Consider the following 19,914-nt stretch of genomic DNA (forward strand, 5'->3'; position numbering starts at 1 on the left):
TGTGTTATAATACCTGCCCCTGGACTAGTGATTAATAATAATTTTTTTAATTTTCAAAATTTATTTCTATTTATTTGGAAAGAGAGAGAGAGAAGAGCAAAGGAGAAGAGAGGTGAGAAGAGGAGAGGAGAGGAGAGGAGAGGAGAGGAGAGGAGAGGAGCTATTACCTGCTACTTCTTGTATATGCATTATTAGTTGGAAGCTGGAATTAGGAGCAGAGCCAGGACTTAAACTCAAGCACTCTGATAAAGGATACAGGCATCCCTGGTGGCATCTCAGTTTAGGCTTTGCCAAATATTCTCTTCCTCCCAAAACATACTACTATTATTTTTTTTAAAAAAGAATATTATTTGTGGAAAAGTATGGCCTAGAAAAGGTCATCCAGGCCAATGATCTTCCCAGTTGTTTTCCTTAGCGGAATTGTTTGGATCACGAGGCATAAATAAGCCCCCACTGCCTCTTTAGTGACTACATACCGTTTTACAGGCAGAATGCCTAAGCAAATGTAATCCTTTCATGGCTACTACTAGATCTGCAAACTTGAAAGTCTCCTAGAAAATCTTAACCCCTCTGTCCCTCAAAGAAAAACACATAACATGCCAAAGCAAAATCCATGAACCAGAAAACCCAAACAATTCACCGTGTTTAAGTGCAGGATTTAAAATAGCAAAAGGAAGTAAAACCCATTTCTGTGATGTTGAGTTCCATTTTGGTATATAACAGAATAGTTGAATTGAAAGTCCCTCACAGTTAAAATGTTAAACAGACTCTTAGTTATAAGATATGTTGCCAGGCAGCTGTATGGAATATAACCATGGATTCAGGGTGTATTGTACTTCTCCACACAAAGCTACTACTTGTAAAGATTAGGAAACTTTCATTAGACTGACAGAAGACAGTACAGAGGAAATGGCTTGGGGGTGGAGGAGACGTAGGAGAGAGGATGAAAGGAACAGTATTCATGCTATCCAAATTAGAGTCAGGATGTTTATGCTCAAGTCTTGTCTTGGCTCTGTGTTGAAAGTACTGGATAACGGGGACATGGGAAAGTGAATCTCTGGTCCTTAATTTTAGGCACTGAATATACCACATTCTTCCTACCAGTGTTTTGTATTCTCAGCAGTCTTCATGTATTTCCCTCTCTAGCTCTAGCTCTAACTCTAGCTCTAGCTCTATCCCTATCTATGTATCTATATCTGTATCTACATATACATCTATATATAGATATATCTATAGATCTATATCTATATCTAGATGTAGATATAAAGACCAAAGCTGGGAGCCGGCGCTGTGGTGCAGTGAGTTAAAGCATACCTTGCAGTGCCAGCATCTCATATGGGCATCGGTTTGAGTCCCAGCTGCTCCTCTTCCGATCCAGCTCTCTGCTGTGACCTGGGAAAGCAGTAGAAGGTGGCTTAACTCCTTGGGCCCCTGCATCCATGTGGGAGACCTGGAAGAAGCTCCTGGCTCCTGGCTTTAGATCAGCTCAGCTCTGGCCATTGTGGTCATTTGAGGAGTGAACCAGCGGAATGGAAGACCTCTCTCTCTCTGTGTGTGTGTCTCTACTTCTCTCTGTAACTCTGTCTCTCAAATAAATAAAATAAATATTAAAAAAAAAAAAAAGACTGGGGCCAGTGCTGTGGCACAGCAGGTTAAAGCCCTGTCCTGAAGCTCAGGCATCCCATATGGGCGCCGGTTTGAGTCCCAGCTGCTCCTCTTCCAATGCAGCTCTCTGCTATGGCCTGGGAAAGCAGTAGAAGATGGCCCAAGTCCTTGGGCTCCCACACCCATGTGGGAGACCCGGAGGAGGCTCCCAGCTCCTGGCTTTGGATCAGCATAGCTCCGGCCATTTTGGCTGTCTGGGGAGTGAACCAGCAGATGGAAGACCTCTCTCTGTCTCTACCTCTCTATGTAACTCTTTCAGATAAATAAATAAATCTTAAAAAAAAAAAAAAAAGACCAAAGCTGGCTAATTATGTTTTCCTCTTTCTTGTTGCTTGTATCTTTCCTATATATAGCTATTATTTCATTCTATTGTTTACAAGTCACATGCCTCTATGAGTGTTTTTATTTATCTTTCATTTATAGACAACAGGCATTTATGGTGCACCTACTTCATGCTGGGGACTGTACCAGTCACTTAACATGTAATCATTAGCAAGGCAGACCTGGTTCCTCTCCTCAAAGAGTTTACCATCTCCCTTAGCATCTTATACATAGCTTTGTTTGCTAAATAATATGGACATTAGATTAACACAAATTAATAAATTAGCACCATTTTATTTTTTTAAAGATTTATTATTTTTTTTTATTTTTTATTTTTTGACAGGCAGAGTGGACAGTGAGAGAGAGAGAGAAAGGTCTTCCTTTTGCCGTTGGTTCACCCCCCAATGGCCGCTACAGCTGGTGTGTTGCGGCTGGCAAGCTGCACCAATCCAAAGCCAGGAGACAGGTGCTTCTCCTGGTCTCCCATGGGGTGCAGGGCCCAAGTACTTGGGCCATCCTCCACTGCACTCCTGGGCCACAGCAGAGAGCTGGCCTGGAAGAGGGGCAACCAGGACAGAATCTGGCACCCCAACCAGGACTAGAACCCGGTGTGCCGGCGCCGCAAGGCGGAGGATTAGCCTATTGAGCCACGGTGCCGGCCAAAGATTTATTTATTATTTGCAAGTCAGAGTTACACAGAGAGAAAGAGGTTTTCGATCCTCTGGTTCACTCCCCAATTGGCTGCAACAGCCGGAGCTGTGCCAATCCCAAGTCAGGAACCAGGAACTTCCTCCGGGTCTCCCACATGGGTGCGGAGTCCAAGAACTTGGGCCATCTTCTACTGGTTTCCCAGGCCATAGCAGAGAGCTGGATCAGAAGTGGAGCAGGCAGCCCATATGGGATGCCAGCACTGCAGGCCGTAGCTTAACCTGCTATGCCACAGCGCCGATCCCTAGCACCATTTTAAATACCATTAGGTGCAGGTATTGGGTGTAGCAGGTAAGACAGTGCTTGGGACCTGCACATGCCATATCAGAGAACCTGGGATTGAGTCCTGATTTGAGGCCTGGCCCTGCTCATGATTCCAGTTTCCTACTAATGTGCACCTTGGCATACAGCAGAGTGATGACTCAAGTGCTTGGGTTCTGCCACCCATGTGAGAGACCCAGATCATATTCTGGGCTCCTGGCTTCGGCCTGGGCTAGCCCTGACTATTGTAGGCATTGGGGAGTAAATCCCTGGATGGATGATCTCTGCCTTCAAATAAATAAAAATAAATTTAAAATAAATAAATAGATATTTAAAAGGTAGTATCAAAAACATTTCAGATGTCAGTGTCACTAATAATATTTGGTCAGTATTAACATCTACTAAGGGGAGGGTTGCAGGTGGGAGGGAAGTTATGGGGAGGGGGGAAGCCATTGTACTCCATAAGCTGTACTTTGGAAATTTATATTCATTAAATAAAAGTTAAAAAAAAAAACTTAAGGAATGTTAATTTTTTTGGTGAGAGCAGATCTAATGAAGGTTTTTCTTAGGAATTAAAAAGTTCCATTCATAGTTTACAATGGAATCAACAAAAAGTTTTTTTTTTTTTTTTTTTTTTGACAGGCAGAGTGGACAGTGAGAGAGAGACAGAGAGAAAGGTCTTCCTTTGCCATTGGTTCACCCTCCAATGGCCGCTGCGGCCGGCGCGCTGCGGCCGGCGCACCACGCTGATCCGATGGCAGGAGCCAGGTGCTTTTCCTGGTCTCCCATGGGGTGCAGGGCCCAAGCACTTGGGCCATCCTCCACTGCACTCCCTGGCCACAGCAGAGAGCTGGCCTGGAAGAGGGGCAACCGGGACAGAATCTGGCGCCCCGACCGGGACTAGAACCCGGTGTGCCGGCGCCGCTAGGCGGAGGATTAGCCTAGTGAGCCGCGGCGCCGGCTAACAAAAAGTTTTTGTATATGATTACTGCCCCCTTCCATTGCTTCAGCACACATCAGAAGCAGCAAGCAGGAGCTTCCAGAGGTGAAAATGATTACTGTCCTGGGTCTGAATAGAGGAAAATCTTGATGCCTTTTTTGGCGTGGTTTTCTTTACAGATGTTGCTCACCACAAAAGCAGGACTTTAACAGAAGTCCTAATAACTTTGGAAGTGGGAAACTTAAGAACTTCCTTAGAGAGTTGTGGGAGCTGCAGGTAGAATTTGCCTGGAATACTGTTAAAGCATATGGCTTGCTTTCACATGCATGAAGTCTCTGAAGAGTCGGTGTCGGGGACAGAACTACTGTATTATGAGACTGGAGATAGGAAGGGTCTAAGTCCATCAGATCATGGCTCAGTTTTCATGCAGGGCTCAAGTACCTGAGTGAACTAGAGTAGCAGCTCACTGATGCGTTGAGTTGGAGTGACACTTGTTCCGATGTGCTTAGTGTTCCAGTGTGCCTCAACTGCAGCTGAAATGTTGGGTTTTCCTACTGGAGAACACATTCAGCTCATTAGAAATTAACTTATTTTTCACACACAGACAGCTGTCCAACTGCGTATCGAGGCTTTCTGTTAGAAAGGCCCAGCACATCATGTGGCATCAGTAGCAGGGAGACCAAGTCAACACTAGTCATTCATTTGTTGTATCTTTTTTTGGCAAAGGTACAGTGGACTTTATCATTTTGGTTGTTGCTACTATTTGAGTTTGATCATGAACAAGTTAAATGATTTCTAGGATGAATCTTAAACTCATTTTTGATGCTTGCTCTGCAGCTGAGTAAATAACTTCTTTAGGATATGTGACAATCGAATTGGCTTGGGTTTTTGAAACATGCCTTGGCTTTAGAGCCTGCTTATGTTCATTCATATGCATTCATATGCATTCGTCCCTGTGAGTCAATGTAAAATTGTAAATTTGAAATTATAAACTTCAAAAGTCAATTTCCATTACTGCCTTGGCTGATTGGGGCATTTCAGTATCAAAGTCTATTTATAGTGATTTATGGGAGGAGACTCTGGGTTACATGGCTTCCTACAATCCCACCAAGTATATATGGGGTTTGGATTATAAGCGATTTACATTATTCTTTTCCAAATGTGAATTGACATCCTGGGCTAGCAGTTTCCTTCAGAATTCCACCAATAAATCATAGAATCTCACTGCCAGTATTCCATTGCTTTATTATTAAATGACACCCTTTTCTAGTTTTTGGTTTTGCAAGCTAGTGGAATATTGCATACAAATTCTCATACTGCTCATGGGACTTTTGGTTCCGACCAGGTGCCTTGGAACCCTAGCGCTTTCTGAGTTCTGCCGCAGTACCAAATGTAGCGTCTTCTAATGTCCTTGGGGTTATGCAGGGCTCCCCCAGGCCAAGAGCCAGGAGAACCCGGAGAGCGGCTGCTCCTCGGTTTGTTTGAAGGCGGGCGGGCTGCCCCGGCGGCTTTTCCCAGACTCTCCCAGCTCCGGCTTTTCATGCATACCAGCGGAGCCGCTTTTTTCCTCGGTGATTGAAACCATCTGGACTGCAAGGGGGTCACGTGTGTATGAGAAAATGACATAAACTTTCAGGCCCCCTTGTGCTTCGCTCCAGACCCAGACAGTTCTTGGTCGGACGGTGCCGAGGTGAGGGCCGACCAGTGTGCGGGCCAACTACCCATCCTCGCCTCCCCCGCCCCCGTGCCTTCTTCCCGGTCCACCCCCTCCCGCGCGCTCCCGGGCGGCTTCCTAGCTCCCCCGGCGCCTCCGTGCTCTCTCTCCGCCGGGCTCCAGCAGCCCACCCTCCGTCCTGGGTGGAGGCACACATCCTCCACACCCCCCTCCTGCTCCCTCCCTGCAGCCCGGCCGCAGCCCCGGGGCGCGGATGCCTGCCCGCCCGCCCTCTCTGCGGGAACGGCTCCTCCTCCGGGCTGTGCAGCGCCCCGTGGGCTCCTGTCTGTGGGAGCGCCCCGCCAGGCTGGGGTGCGCGTAGGTGAGTGCCCCCCACACCCCGTATTCGGGAGGTCGGCTGCTTGCCCTGGGGTCCTCGCTCGCGCAGAGGCTCCACCGCGCCCTGCCCCGCCCCTGCACTCCTAGCCCTTTTCCCGCTATTCCGACTCCATGCCCCAGACGGAGTTCCTGCTCTGTGAGTATCTGCGTGGGGGCTGCCGAGGGCACAGAAGAGCCAGTGGCTGGCAGCTCCTTCGGGCGGGCCGGGACAGTCCTCCCGGGCGATCAGCCGGGGTGTGCTTTCCGGCCCGGCGGGGGCCGCGCGGTGGGGGGTGGGGAACCGCGAGGCCAGGGTCTGGGGCAGGGACTAACTGCGCAGAGCAAAGCCCAGAGCGGTCTTGTGTGGCCTGGGGTGGGCGCAGCGAGCTGCCGTGCCTCCTGGACGCCACCCGGGCTGCTGTGCCGCGGCCGCCGAGCTCTCACCTGGAGCTGGAGGAGCTTGCGTGCACGCTCCAGAAGCGGGAGCACATCCGCACGCAAGGCACTCAAACAAAGGAAAATTAGCTTTGACTCTTGTCACTTCAACAAGTCAAACTGTGGATGGTTACCTTTCATCTCCCTCCCCTCCTTGCTTTGATGTGCGCTAAGTATTAAAGGTATTGTTTAAAAAGTGACCGCCTGAAGGACCACAAGTTGGCCGGTATTTATGCCCCCTTGTCCAAGAATTTACAACCGAGTCGAGTTCAAGGGACCGAACATTTTCAGATGTTACTAGAGAGAGATTATTGCATTTTCCTGGGACCTTTGTAGGAACATAGTTTATAAATTGAGTGTAAATAAAACAATATTTTTTTCTGCTAAGTGAGAGAATTTGCCTTAATTCTACCCTGGTCCAATCCTTGGTTTTATCCCGGCGCAGGTGTTTCTGCTGTTTGGACGGCAGGGTTTTGGGGCTGGTGGAGGGACCCTTATCCCATGACCAAGATGGTTTTGAGCCACCCCTGCCAGGATGCACACAGTTCAGCTGGTTGGGGCAGCTTAGAGCCTCCAAGTTAAAACCCTAGTGACTGCATTGCTGCTTTGTTTGGTTTCCTGAAGTAATATTTTTCAGGAGGTGAATCCCTTCCTTGATTTTTTTTTTTTCTAATGGATGAGGAATAGTTTAGATTCTGGAAAGCTAATCAAAGATAGAGACTGCACCGTTCAGAGTTTGTCATCAGTGGTAAATTCTGGGCAGACTAAGATTTCACGAAGAGGCTGCTGTATGCCTGGAGAGCAGGCATCCTGGATTCTGCAGGCCTGGCTGACTCATAGATTCAACGTTACTTTTTGTATACCTGGTAAATTATACCTTTTTAAAAATATATAAGATTTATTTTTATTTATTTGAAAAGCAGAGTTACAGAGAGAGACAGAGACAGAAGTCTTTCATCTGCTGGTTCACTCCCCAGATGGCTGCAATGACCAGGGCTGGGCCAAGCTGAAGCCAGGAGCCAGGAACTTCATCTGGGTTTCCCACATGAATGCAGGGGCCATCCTCTGCTGCCTTCTCGGGCGCATCAGCAGGGAGCTGGATCAGATGTGGAGCAACTAGGACTCGAACTGGCACCCATATGGGATGCTGGTGCCACAGGCCGGAGCTTTAACCCTCTGCACCACGGTGGTGGCCCCAAATTATACCTTTGAAAAAACTCTCCAAGATATGAGAAAGAGGTGTGTTAAAGGGTATATGGAAAGTGTTATTATTACCCAGTTAGACTGGAAGGGTGCCATTTTTGGTAGACAACTCCAAGGCAACTTTTTATCTTCAAAGTGTTTTTTTTGGAGGGGGAGGCCGACGCTGTGGCTTAGTGGGTAAAGCCACTGCCTACGGTGCTGGCATCCCATATGGGTGCCAGTTCGAGTCCTGGATACTCCACTTCCCATCCAGCTCTCTGCTATGGTCTGAGAAAGCAATGGAAGATGGCTCAAGTCCTTGGGCCCCTGCAACCATGTGGGAGATCTGGAAGAAGCTCCTGGTTCCTGACTTCAGATAGGCACAGCTCTGGCTGTTTCGGCCAATTGGAGAGTGAACCAGTGGATGGAAGACTTTCTCTCTCTGCCTCTCCTTCTCTTTCTGTGTAACTCTGACTTAAAAATAAATAAATCTTTTTTTTAAAAAGTGCTTTTTTTCTTTTATTGGCTACCTAAATTGTGATTGACTTGATAACTAGTAGTACCCTTGCTCTTGAGCATGTGGACTCATTGGGAAAAGAGGAATGACTTAAAGAAAAAATAATTTCATATGCATTGACTTAGAATGTAAGATTTACAGAAGCTCAAGAAGAAAATGATTACAAGGCAGGGTGGCTTCACACAGAGGGGTTTCAGTTGAGGTGTGAAGCAAAGGTGTTTCTGAAACTGGTGGAGAGTTGCTGGGGAGATTATCTATTTAGTTTTAAAGAATTATTTTAAAGACAGAGTTACAGAGAGAAAGAGAGAAATTCCATCCACTGGTTTACCACCCAAAAGACTGTAATGTCTGTGGCTGGGCCAGGCTGAAGTCAGGAGCCAGGAACTCCGTCTGGATGTCCCATGTAGGTTGCAGGGGCCCAAGTAACTTGAGCCATCCTCCGATGCTTTCCCAGGCACGTTAGCAGGGAGCTGGATTGCAAGTGGAGCAGCTGGGACTTGAGCCAGCTCTCATATGGGATGCCAACATTGCAGGGAATGGCTTAACCTGCTACACCACAACGCAGTGCCAGGGAGAGTTTTCAAGAGAACAGATGGTAGACCATTTGAACAAGAATGAGGAGAAGAGTGATCTGTACTGGGCATCTGCTGTGTGCCACAAACCACTTTCCCTCTGTCACCCAGTGTTCTGGTGTTGGCAAGTAGGCATTGTTTTAAAGGCAGGTGAGTAACTTGCTCCACATGACACAAGCAGTGAGTGGCAGAGCTAGAATTCCCACGCGGGGTTATCTGACTACAAACTGTGGCTCTGGCTGCTGACTTCCCTGTGCAGGGAGAACAGTGGGAGGTCTCACTGAAGCAGACTCTGGTCAGCTTCCATTCTGGCTCAAGGGCTGTATCGTTATCCTATAGATGCTGTTTAACTTTTAAAGGTGTTTGAGAAAAGGTGTAAGGGGCAAAGCCGTGTTTTTAGACATTTAACGTGACATCTGTGTCCAGGAATGTGACGTGCTCATCACAAGCCATGTGCGAGTTGTACTTAATTAGTAGGTTAAAAAGTGAATGTGGCTGGAATATCTGGGTGCTTCAGTTCCTGCCTCATTTACTGTACCCTGGCAGTAAGTGGCCTGGCTCCCCGCGTAAGAACTCATTACACTGACCACAGGGATGTGGGGATTAGAAAAGAGCTGGATCTTCCCAGACAAACATTGAAGTGGAATGTGTGTGCGGAACAACAGCGTGCTGGCTTGTCCTTTTTGCTCCCCACATGCTTCACAATGCTTCGGTGAAAGGCTGTTTTCTTTAATGACTACCCTGGGAAGGTAGACCAGTGCTGTAATTTGTTTAAGAGCCCTTCCTTGTCCTGAATGTTTTACTTGAGGTAGCCCTTTTCCTCTCACATTCTCCTCTTTCTTAAAAATGCTAAATTTTAGAACCTGGTGCTGGCAAGGTAAAGCTGTGTTTACCATTCTTAATAATGAGAACTAATTAGGTAAAAGGTGCATTTACTTTACTTTTTGTTTTAAGAGAGCATTTGGAAGGCTTTAGAAGAATTTCTGAGAATTTAGAGGGGGTATGAAAGCCAGGGTTGAGAGGTGTGCAGACCTTTTCCTACCCTTCCACGTTTCTCACTAGTTAATTGTATTCTTCATGTATACAGACAGGGAGCTTCCAGGATTCCTGAATACTCCAATTTACAGGCAGGCGCTTTGATCCTCTGCAGAAAATGGGCTCAGGAAGGGCAGCAGTGGGTGGAGACATTTGACCAAAATTGTCTGCCATTCTGAATACAATATGGATTTCTTGCTGATCCTTTCTCGAAACCTCTGGGCCTTTTCATTTGAACTTAGCAGTGCCCTGAAGACTTGGTTCTTCGGCTAAGGAAATAGCAGGTGGCAGGAGGTTACCCAAAAAAAGGAGCTGAAAGGCAGAACAGTGAAATTGTTAGAGAAATTTTATTTTAATTAACGTCAGGGGCAAGATTTGTTTGCTTGTTTGTGTAAAAGAAAAAATGCAAACTCAAATGTAATCTCAGTTCACCATTCCCACTTAGCTTGCCCTGTGGAATGGGGCTGGGATACGTGAGTACCTCTAAATGTGTCAGGACACAGTTCAGTTTGGGTTCTGGGTCTTTGAGAAATGTGATTTCTCTTAGTGTACGGAGTAGACTTAGTGTACAAGTAAAAAACTCCAACTTTGCAGTTTATTCAGAAGTTTCTGGAATTTGATGTTTGAGGGATGTCTTAATTTTTATAGTTCTTTTAGGCCAGGGTGATTCCTTGGGACTGGATGTTGGAGATCCTGTCCTTATTTGCCTCTTTGTTCCTTCTCCCATTTTGTGTCTGGTGTCACCTGGAAGCCACTTTGTTCTGTCGGTGGCCTGGGGCTCTGAGTTGGCAAGGAAGACCATCCAGGACTTTCTACAGAGAACCACAAACCTCTTTATTGGTCATTTGGTGTCTTTTGTGTGGGTTCTTGTAACAAGGCTTTTGGATTTGGTTTTGAGAGGTGGGGACCTGCAGAAGAAGCCTTGGTAGTGCCATTATTTAAATGTCAAAAATGGAGGGATGGTGCTGTATGCCTTAGTATGTAAAGCTGCCCCTTGCAGCACCTGCATTCCATATGGGCACTGGCTCATGTCCCAGCTGCTCCACTGCTATCCAGCTCCCTTTTAATGGCCTGGGAAAAGCAGTGAAGATGGCCCAAGTGCTTGGGCCCCTGCTGCCCACATGGGAGACCTCCAAGAAACTCCTGGCTCCTTGCTTTGCTTGCCCAGCCCTGCTGTTGTGGCTATCTGGGGCAAATGGAAGATCTGTGGCATCTTCCAGCAAATGGAAGATCCCTGTGTGTCTCCCTCTCTCTCTGTAACTCAGATTATTGAATAAATCAATAAATCTTTTTTTAAATGTGAAAAATGCTTGGTTGCATTTTTGATGCATTTCTTTTTTTTTTAAAAGTTTTATTTATTTATTTTTTTGACAGGCAGAGTGGACAGTGAGAGAGACAGAGAGAAAGGTCTTCATTTTTTTCTTTTTCTTTTTTTTATTTTTTTATTTTGGACAGGCAGAGTGGACAGTGAGAGAGAGAGAGACAGAGAGAAAGGTCTTCCTTTGCCGTTGGTTCACCCTCCAATGGCCGCCGCGGCCGGTGTGCTGCGGCCGGCGCACCACGCTGATCCAATGGCAGGAGCCAGGTGCTTCTCCTGGTCTCCCATGGGGTGCAGGGCCCAAGCACTTGGGCCATCCTCCACTGCATTCCCAGGCCATAACAGAGGGCTGGCCTGGAAGAGGGGCAACCGGGACAGAATCCGGCACCCCGACCAGGACTAGAACCCAGTGTGCCGGCGCCTCAAGGCAGAGGATTAGCCTATTGAGCCACTGCGCCAGCCTTGATGCATTTCTTACATTGTTATTCATGTTTTTATATTTGGCAAACATTTGTTGTTTTTATAATTTATTGAAACACTGATTTAGATCTTTCTAAGATAACTAAAATCTTAGAAAAATAGGACTGGAATAGCCTTCTGATAGGCAGATGTAATCTCCTAGTATCTGGAACTTTGATTATTTTAACTCCACCTCCAAATATCCATAAATCTTTCTCAAGAGATTTCATGCCGCTTATGATATTTTACAACCTCCCTAGGCGGCACTTCCTAAAGTCTCCAGATTGATGATCACAGGTTATCTCCTTGCAGTTACCTAATTTCTTTCCATGTTTCTTACTTTTACCGTTTCCTAACCTTCTTTGATGTTCCCAGAGGAGCAGATTGTGTTTCCTGGACCTCAGTGGCAGCTACCAATGTACAGATTTCCCCGTCTGTACCCATCCTTCCCTTCTGCTGGCTAAACAAGCTGAGCTTTCTCTGTTATTCTTTATGAGTCTTGCTTTTTAAATGTACGATTACACTTGTTGCTTTGTGTTTTGTTTCGTGCAGGAAGTCGGTATCAGATATGTTGGCAGTTAGAGCTTTTAGAATGGGAGGAGCCTTTTGAAATAATGTGTTGTGCATTTTTCAAATCAGCATAAGTGATTGTGGAACATATGTGGAGTCTGGAGATGACCTATTAAAAATTATCATCAAAAGAATTTTTCCTAAGTTCTTTAAAAGCTTAAAAAAAAATCCAGCCCTTGTAAGATTGCACTGAAAGTATGACCAGCCCAATTAAGGCCTTCCTAGAAGAGTGGGAATCATTTGTTTAAACAGGAACTTAGGATCCCCAAGCAAAATGATAGAAATAATCTGCTTAACTCTTTACTAGAAGCATAAGAAACCAACCTTATGGGCTTCTTGTGATAAAGGACCATAGTGATTAGAAAAAGCTAGAGATACATCCCTGTTTGTTAGTGTTCTGGAATTATTTTGAATGGGCAAGGGTCAATTTTGGTGGCTTTTTGTCTCTCTGTGATGTGAGGTTGGAGTCTTGGATATTAGTTTAGCTAAGGACAAGTTTGAATCCCCACTCCCCATGCTTTCTTTCCAATCCTCCTTTTGTGGAAGGTTAAATGATAGAGTGGAAAGTGCCTCTAATCAGGGAGGCAGCCTGAGACGTTTTGTAAGACACTGGTCCCTGGGGAAGCACTCTTCTATTACTGTCATTCAGACACTTCCTTTCTGTATCTGACCTTTACTGAATATCTGCTGTGGAAGAAGCACTGGGCTAGTGCTTCTAAGCATCTGTTTATTCTCTTATATTATCTCTCAGGTTTAATATTAGGGATTTAATGAATTACGAAGCAGATGGGGTTAAGAAATAAGATTAGAAGGTGGACATTTGGTAGAGTAGTTAAGATGCCATCTGGGATGGCCACATCCCATATCCAGGTACCTGGGTTCGAGTCCCAGCTGTACTTCTGGGCCTAGCTCCCTGCTAGTGTGCACTTTAGGAGGCAGCTCCACTCACTGCGGAGGCCTGAGTTCAGTCACTGTCTCTTGGCTTTAGCCTGGCTTCACCCTGGATGTTGTGGGCATTTGGAGAGTGAGCCAGTAGATGGAAGATCACTTGTTCTTACCCTCACTCTCTCAAATAAATGACAATAAATAAATAATAAAAAATAAATTAGATGGGAAATTATACTTCCTGATTCAAATACTTTAGTTGGGAAGTGGCTGTTTATACGTTGCTCTGGCCTCTTGACGCTGAGATGACCCCTGATAAAGCAGTGCAACATGTAGGGATATAGTTCTTAGTGAGGAGGGCCTACTTAGTTACTTTTCCTGTTAGAATGTTAATTATGTGTGCTATTGCTGGGAACTCCCGTTAGCATCTCCCCCTTTGTTAAAAAGTGTCACTCAACGGTTAGTATGTGGACTGCCTGAAACGCTCTTTTTGAAAGGCAGGGATGGATTCCAAGTGGTTAGTCCCAAAAAGCTTCTATACGCTGGGACCAAGTCCATAGGGAATGGAAGCTCTCTGAAAAAGTGTGTAGTTACTTAGGAGGCAAATCCAAGCTTTTTGCTTCTTAGTGAGCACTTGAATCTGAGCATAGAGATCTAGAGGTGGAGAAAAGCCAAATGGCAATTGAATATTTGGGATTAAAGTTACCATGGAAAAATGGGACTTAAGGTCAGAGTATTCACTTGAAACACTGATATCCAATTAACAGAAATACCAGTTGAGAGGGTTCTGTTCTGCTATTTTTTGCTCATAGCTGTGTTTTAGCCTTGACTTAGAGCAGTGTTTGGGACCACAGTGTTTGTTGTTGTTTGTTTGTTTGTTTTTTGTTTTCTTTTGTTTTGACAGGCAGAGTGGACAGTGAGAGAGACAGAGAGAAAGGTCTTCCTTTGCCGTTGGTTCACCCTCCAATGGCTGCAGCACTGGTGCACTGCGGCTGGCGCACCGTGCTGATCCGATGGCAGGAGCCAGGTACTTATCCTGGTCTCCCATGGGGTGCAGGGCCCAAGCACTTGGGCCATCCTCCACTGCCCTCCCTGGCCACAGCAGAGAGCTGGCCTGGAAGAGGGGCAACCGAGACAGAATCCAGCACCCTGACCAGGACTAGAACCTGGTATGCCGGTGCCATAAGGCGGAGGATTAGCCTAGTGAGCCGTGGCGCGGCCGGGACCACAGTGTTTGTACAGAGAGTGCCATGAGAACCATGGGAGATGGACAGAGGTCACTTTATCTTGTTTTACATGGACCCTTTGAAAAGTGCCATAAGTGCTCAGTGATTAGAATTAGGTATAACTTTACTGAAGGGTATTAGTAAAATAACATGTAGCAACCTTTATCTTTTTCAGTTTTAGATTTGCACTAGTAAGCCAATTTGGGAGTGAGTGTCCTGTGCCCAGCTGTGTCCACATTCAGTTCGCCTACATAGTTCCCACATGTTTGGCGCTTTTGTTGGTTTCTGGAGGACCAGGGGTAGATTTCAGGATATGAGGCTTAGATGGGGTTGAAGCCACATCAAGAGCTGGCGCTGGTGGGTCAGCAATATTTTCTGTTGCTTATCACCAAGCCTGGGGGTGTGGGAGGGTGGGTGGTTGGGTGGGACAGGGAAGAAAAACCAAAGGGTCAGATAGTTTTGTTGAGATTGAGTAAGAAGTAAAAAAGAGGCTGGCGCCACAGCTCACTTGGCTAATTCTCCGCCTGCGGTGTCGGCACCCCAGGTTCTAATCCCAGATGGGGCGCCGAATTCTGTCCCGGTTGCTCCTCTTCCAGTCCAGCTCTCTACTGTGGCCCAGGAGGGCAGTGGAGGATGGCCCAAGTGCTTGGGCCCTGCACCCGCATGGGAGACCAGGAGGAAGCACCTGGCTCCTGGCTTCAGATCAGCGCAGCGTGCTGATCGTAGCGGCCATTTGGGGGGTGAACCAACGGAAAAGGAAGACTTTCTCTCTGTCTCTCTCTCACTGTCTAACTCTGCTTGTCAAAAAAAAGAGAAGAAGTAAAAAAAAGAAATCTTTAACTTTTTTTATTTATTTTTTTATTTTTTTTTTGAGAGGCAGAGAGAGCGGGAGCACATGCAGGAGTGAGCTAGCTTTCATCCAATGATTCACTCTATGAATGCTCAGAACCACACCAGAGCCAGGAGCCTGGAATGCAATCCAGGTCTCCCAGAAGAGTGGCAGGAACCTAATTTCTTGAGCTATCACTGCTGCCTCAGAGGGTGTGCCTTGGCAGGAAGCTGGAATCAAAGGCTGGAGCCTGAATATTGAATCCAGGCACTCTGATGTGGGATCTAGGCATCTTAACTACTGTCTTAACTACTAGGCTAAATACTCACTCTGAAAACGTTAGAAATCCCACCTCCCCCTCACCCCCAACTCGGCCCTTTGTTTTGTTGGTCATTTTCAGCATTTAAGTCCTTTTATAAACACAGTGAGCCGCTAAAGGCGCTGTGACTCCCTTCTGTACTCCCTCCTCCCTCCTGGGGGTAGAGGAAGAGAGAGATCTATCTGCTGCTTCACTCCTTAGCTGAAACTAGGGGCCAGGAACTCCATCTGGGTCTCCCATGTGGGTGCAGGGACCCAGGCACTTGAGCCATCTTCCACTGCTTTCCCTGCATTAGCATGGAGCTGCTTCAGGAGTGGAGCAATGGGAACTTGAACCAGTGTTCATATGGGATGCTGGCGTCGAAGGTGGAGGCTTAACCTGGCTATGCCACAGTGCTGACCTCTGGGTTATGTCCATATTATTTCCCTCTTTTCCTTCTAAGTTTTGATGCTGATTTTTTTGGGTAATATTTTTACTTTAGTGTTTAGCTTCTTTTAGAACCCTGGGGACTGAATTGGGAGGCAAATATAATGCTACCTAATATGGGAGGTTTTTATCCCTATACAAATCACCAGGAAAGAAGAGACAGAGGCTTCTACATACAGCGTGAAGTGGGAAAGTGGCATGGCACATGGTGTGACTGCTTTCACCAGTGTGACCATCTCTGCTGAAATGGGTCTGAAGGTTGAATGTAACTTATGATTCATGTCATTCAATTTTTAAATTTATTTATATGAAAGACAGAGTTAGAGGGAGAAGGAGAGGGAGGGAGGGAAGGAGGGAGGGAGGGAGGGAGGGAGAGAGAGAGAGAGAGAGAGATCTTCCATCTGCTGATTCACTCCCCACATTGCTGTAATAGCAGGGGCTGGGCCAGGCTGAAGCTGGAGCTGGAATCCATCCAGGTCTCCCATGTGGGTGACAGGGGCCCAAGTATTTGAGCCATCTTCTGCTCCTTTCCCAGGTGCATTAGCAGGGAGCTGGAATGGAAGTGAGGCAGCTAGGCCTCGAACTGGCACTCTTATGGGATGCACACGTCACAGGAGTCACCTTAATCTGCTGCTGCACAACACATCATTTCTTGAGGACATCGTCTCTTGAGGAAGAAGATGATTGTTATTTCTATAAAAGAAAGTATAGTGCTTTACATTGATGTATGTGGCAGGTGCATGACATAACCCACAAATAAGTATTTGCAAGCAGCCTGAGTATGTGTCTAGTTTACTGTTGCGCATACTAGTGGATTTACAAGTATGAGAAAAAAAGAACCTGAACTTAGAAATAGACTCATCAACAAGAACTATATGAAATATTAAGTTACCAGGCTCTAAATTGTGAATTTCACACAGGGACATTTGGGACCCCAGACAAGGCTTAGGATAGGCAGGCTTCCAGCAAACTTAGGCCAAATGGAGGACTTTGCCGAGCTTGGTCTTCAGCCCCATTCTCTTCTCTGGCTGCACTTTTCTTGGGTAATCTCATTGGGGTGTTTACTCTGTGCCAGACTCTCTTCTAAGGGTTCTTACAGACACTAATTTAATCTTCCAGATAAACCTACAGTTTAGGTACTATTCTCTTCTCTTTTCTTTTCTTTTTCCTTCCTTCCTTCCTTCCTTCCTTCCTTCCTTCCTTCCTTCCTTCCTTCCTTCCTTCCTTCCTTCCTTCCTTCCTTTCTCAGGCAGAGTTAGAGAGAGAGAGACAGACAGGTCTTCCTTTCCATAGGTTCACCCCCAAAATGGCCGCTACGGTCAGTGCGCTGCGGCTGGTATGCTGCACTGATCTGAAGCCAGGAGCCAGGTGCTTCCTCCTAGTCTCCCATGTGAGTGCAGGGCCCAAGCACTTGGGCCATCCTCCACTACCCTCCAGGGCCACAGCAGAGAGCTGGACTCGAAGGGGAGCAACTGAGACAGAATCCAGCACCCCAACTGGGACTAGAACCTGGGGTGCCGGTGCTGCAGGCAGAGGATTAGCCTAGTGAGCCACGGCGCCGGCCACAATTTAGGTACTATTATTATCCTCACTTAATAGTGTAGGAACTGAGGCACAGAGAGGTGAACTTTGCTGACATTCCCCCAGCTTGTGAGCCAGAGAGCCGGGACATGAACCTAGGCAGTCAGACAGTACGTACCAAGCTCTGGCTCTGTATAGCCTTTGAACTGGCGCTGGCTCCTCCACTCTTGTTTCTTTACAATCTCATTTGCACATAGCAGCAAGAGCATTATTTAACCTTCACAGAATCCAATTATATTTAGAAACAGAATCCACATTTCCTACCAAGTTCTTATGTGAGTTACCCCGAGCTCTGCACCTGCTCTTCACCTTCCTCCCACCTCTTCTTCTTCTTCTTTTTTTTTTTTTTTTTTTTAAGATTTATTTATTTATTTGAAAGTCAGAGTTACACAGAGAGAGGCAGAGAGAGAGAGAGGTCTTCCATCTACTGGTTCACTCCCCAATTGCGCCCATCCAAAGCCAGGAACTAGGAGCTTCTTCCTGCTCTCCCATGTGGGTGCAGGGGCCCAAGGACTTGCGCTACCTTCTTCTGCTTTCCCAGGCCATAGCAAAGAGCTGGATTGGAAGTGGAGCAGCCGGGTCTCGAGCCGGCGCCCATATGGGATGCTGGCGCTTCAGGCCAGGGCGTTAACCTGCTGAGCCACAACACCGGCCCCTCTCCACCTCTTCTATCTCTTCAGCTTTGCCCTGCATCTGCGATGCTTTTCTTGAATATTGCTAGTTTGAACCCTCAGTGTGTTTTCATGTGGACTCAGATGCACCATTTCATAGAATATTCCTGGAACATTCCATGTAAAATTGCTTTGAGTCACTCTTTAATCCCTGCTTTGCTTTTCTTCCTAAAGTTATATTACATACTGTGTTTTTCCTATCTGCTTTCTCAAATAAACTTTGTGAGGTTAGGTACTAGGTCCCTTTGTTCACTGGTGACTGGTGTCTTTACTTTTTAGAACAGTACATGGAAGGTTTTCTTTAACTGTATATTAAATAAATGAATAAATGGTATTTATTTGTTATCATTTGATGTTCATGTTTAACAAGGCTTCACTTGGATAAAAGTAGGGGGAGAGTTAAGGGTATACAGGTGGTAATAGGTCTGGATCTTTATTGGCTCTATGATTATTACCAAGGCTTTGCCAAAATAGCCAAGAAAATGCTCGGAAAATCTTGGCTGAGTGATAGCACTGTGTGATTTGTTCTGGATTCTAGATGTAGTTCTGAGTAGAGAGGGTAGTATGGGCTGGCACGCTCTCAGAAATTCCTGCGGGACCTGCAGGTATGGATGACGAGATTGGATCTGGTTGAATATGTAGGAATCACAGGATCAGGGAGAAGGAGGCACAATAGCTAGGGCTGGGCCGGGCCAAAGTCAGGAGCCAGGAACTCCACCTGGGTCAACCGAGAGTGTGGCAGGGACTCTGCTGCCTTCACAGGCACATTAACAGGAAGCTGGAACTGAAGTGGATTAGCCAGGACCTGACCTGGTACTCTGATATGGGATGTGGGTGTGCCAGGTAGCAGGGATACTCACTGCCTCATTATACAATACCTGCTCCATGGAATATTATTTTATTTATTTATTTATTTTTAAAAATATTTATTTATTTATTTGAAATGCAGAGTACCAGAGAGAGGGTAAGAGAGAGATCTTCTATCTATTGGTTCACTCACCAAATGGCTGCAGTAGCCGGGGCTGGGCCAGATTGAAGCCAAGAGCCCAGACTTCATCTGGTTCTCCCATGTGAGTGGCAGGGACCCAAATACTTGGACCATTCTCCACTGCCTTCCCAAGTGCATTAGCATGGAGCTGGATCAGAAGCAGAGCAGCTCCAATAAGTGACGCCAGAGTCAGGAGTGGTGGCTTAACCCGCTACACAACGCCAGCCCCAGGATAATATTTTAAAGCTCGAAGGGCTGTTAAGATGACTGAATCTGAACATTCTGTTGCGGATGAGGAAGCTGAGTTCATGGAGGCTAAGTACTTGTCCAAAGGCACACAACTAGTTAATGTCGGAACCACACCTGGAATCCAGGTTTTTTTTACTCCTTTCCTTTTTTATCTTTTTATTATTATTATTATTATTATTATTATTATTTTGGACAGGCAGAGTTAGACAGTGAGACAGAGACAGAGAGAAAGCTCTTCCCTTTCTGTTGGTTCACTCCCTCAATGGCTGTTACAGCTGGTGCGCTGCGCCGATCCGAAGCCAGGAGCCAGGTGCTTCTCCTGGTCTCCCATGTGGGTGCAGGGCCCAAGCACTTGGGCCATCCTCCACTGCACTCCTGGGCCACAGCAGAGAGCTGGACTGGAAGAGGAGCAACCGGGACAGAATCTGGCACTCCAAGCGGGACTAGAACCCGGGGTGCCAGCGCCGCAGGCGGAGGATTAGCCAAGTGAGCCACGATGCCAGCCTCAATCTACTTTCTATAACCAGCTACATGCCACCTTCACTGGAGAGGAAGACAACAGCATTTAGACTCTTTCCACCTGCCTCCCTCTCATCCAAATTCAAGGTCTTCAGACTGCATTCAAGACCCTCTAGGATCTGATTCACCTCACACAGACTGCTCTGCCTCCCGGGATCCTTCAGAAACCCTCTGATTCAATTAGGAGGACTTGATTTCCATTCCCC

At 46.5% G+C, this 19,914-nt stretch overlaps 1 protein-coding gene across 16 annotated transcripts in view; it reads left to right on the plus strand.

Annotated features, from left to right (window-relative positions):
* Positions 1-5,546: 5,546 nt before the first annotated feature.
* Positions 5,547-19,914, plus strand: part of DENND2B (DENN domain containing 2B) — a 182,453-nt gene continuing 168,085 nt past the window's right edge. For 5 of the 16 annotated variants that reach the window (XM_089329036.1, XM_089329045.1, XM_070073711.2 and 2 more), the window contains exon 1: positions 5,678-5,931. The gene's annotated coding sequence lies outside the window, so the exon portion shown is untranslated. Of the gene's footprint in view, positions 5,932-19,914 lie in introns of all 16 variants that reach the window. The other 11 variants (XM_089329052.1, XM_070073717.2, XM_089329060.1 and 8 more) reach the window with 5 other exon arrangements.

This window comes from Oryctolagus cuniculus, chromosome 1, assembly GCF_051225735.1.
Source record: "Oryctolagus cuniculus isolate XC-2025 breed Fujian yellow rabbit chromosome 1, ASM5122573v1, whole genome shotgun sequence".
NCBI classification, from domain to species: Eukaryota; Metazoa; Chordata; class Mammalia; order Lagomorpha; family Leporidae; genus Oryctolagus; species Oryctolagus cuniculus.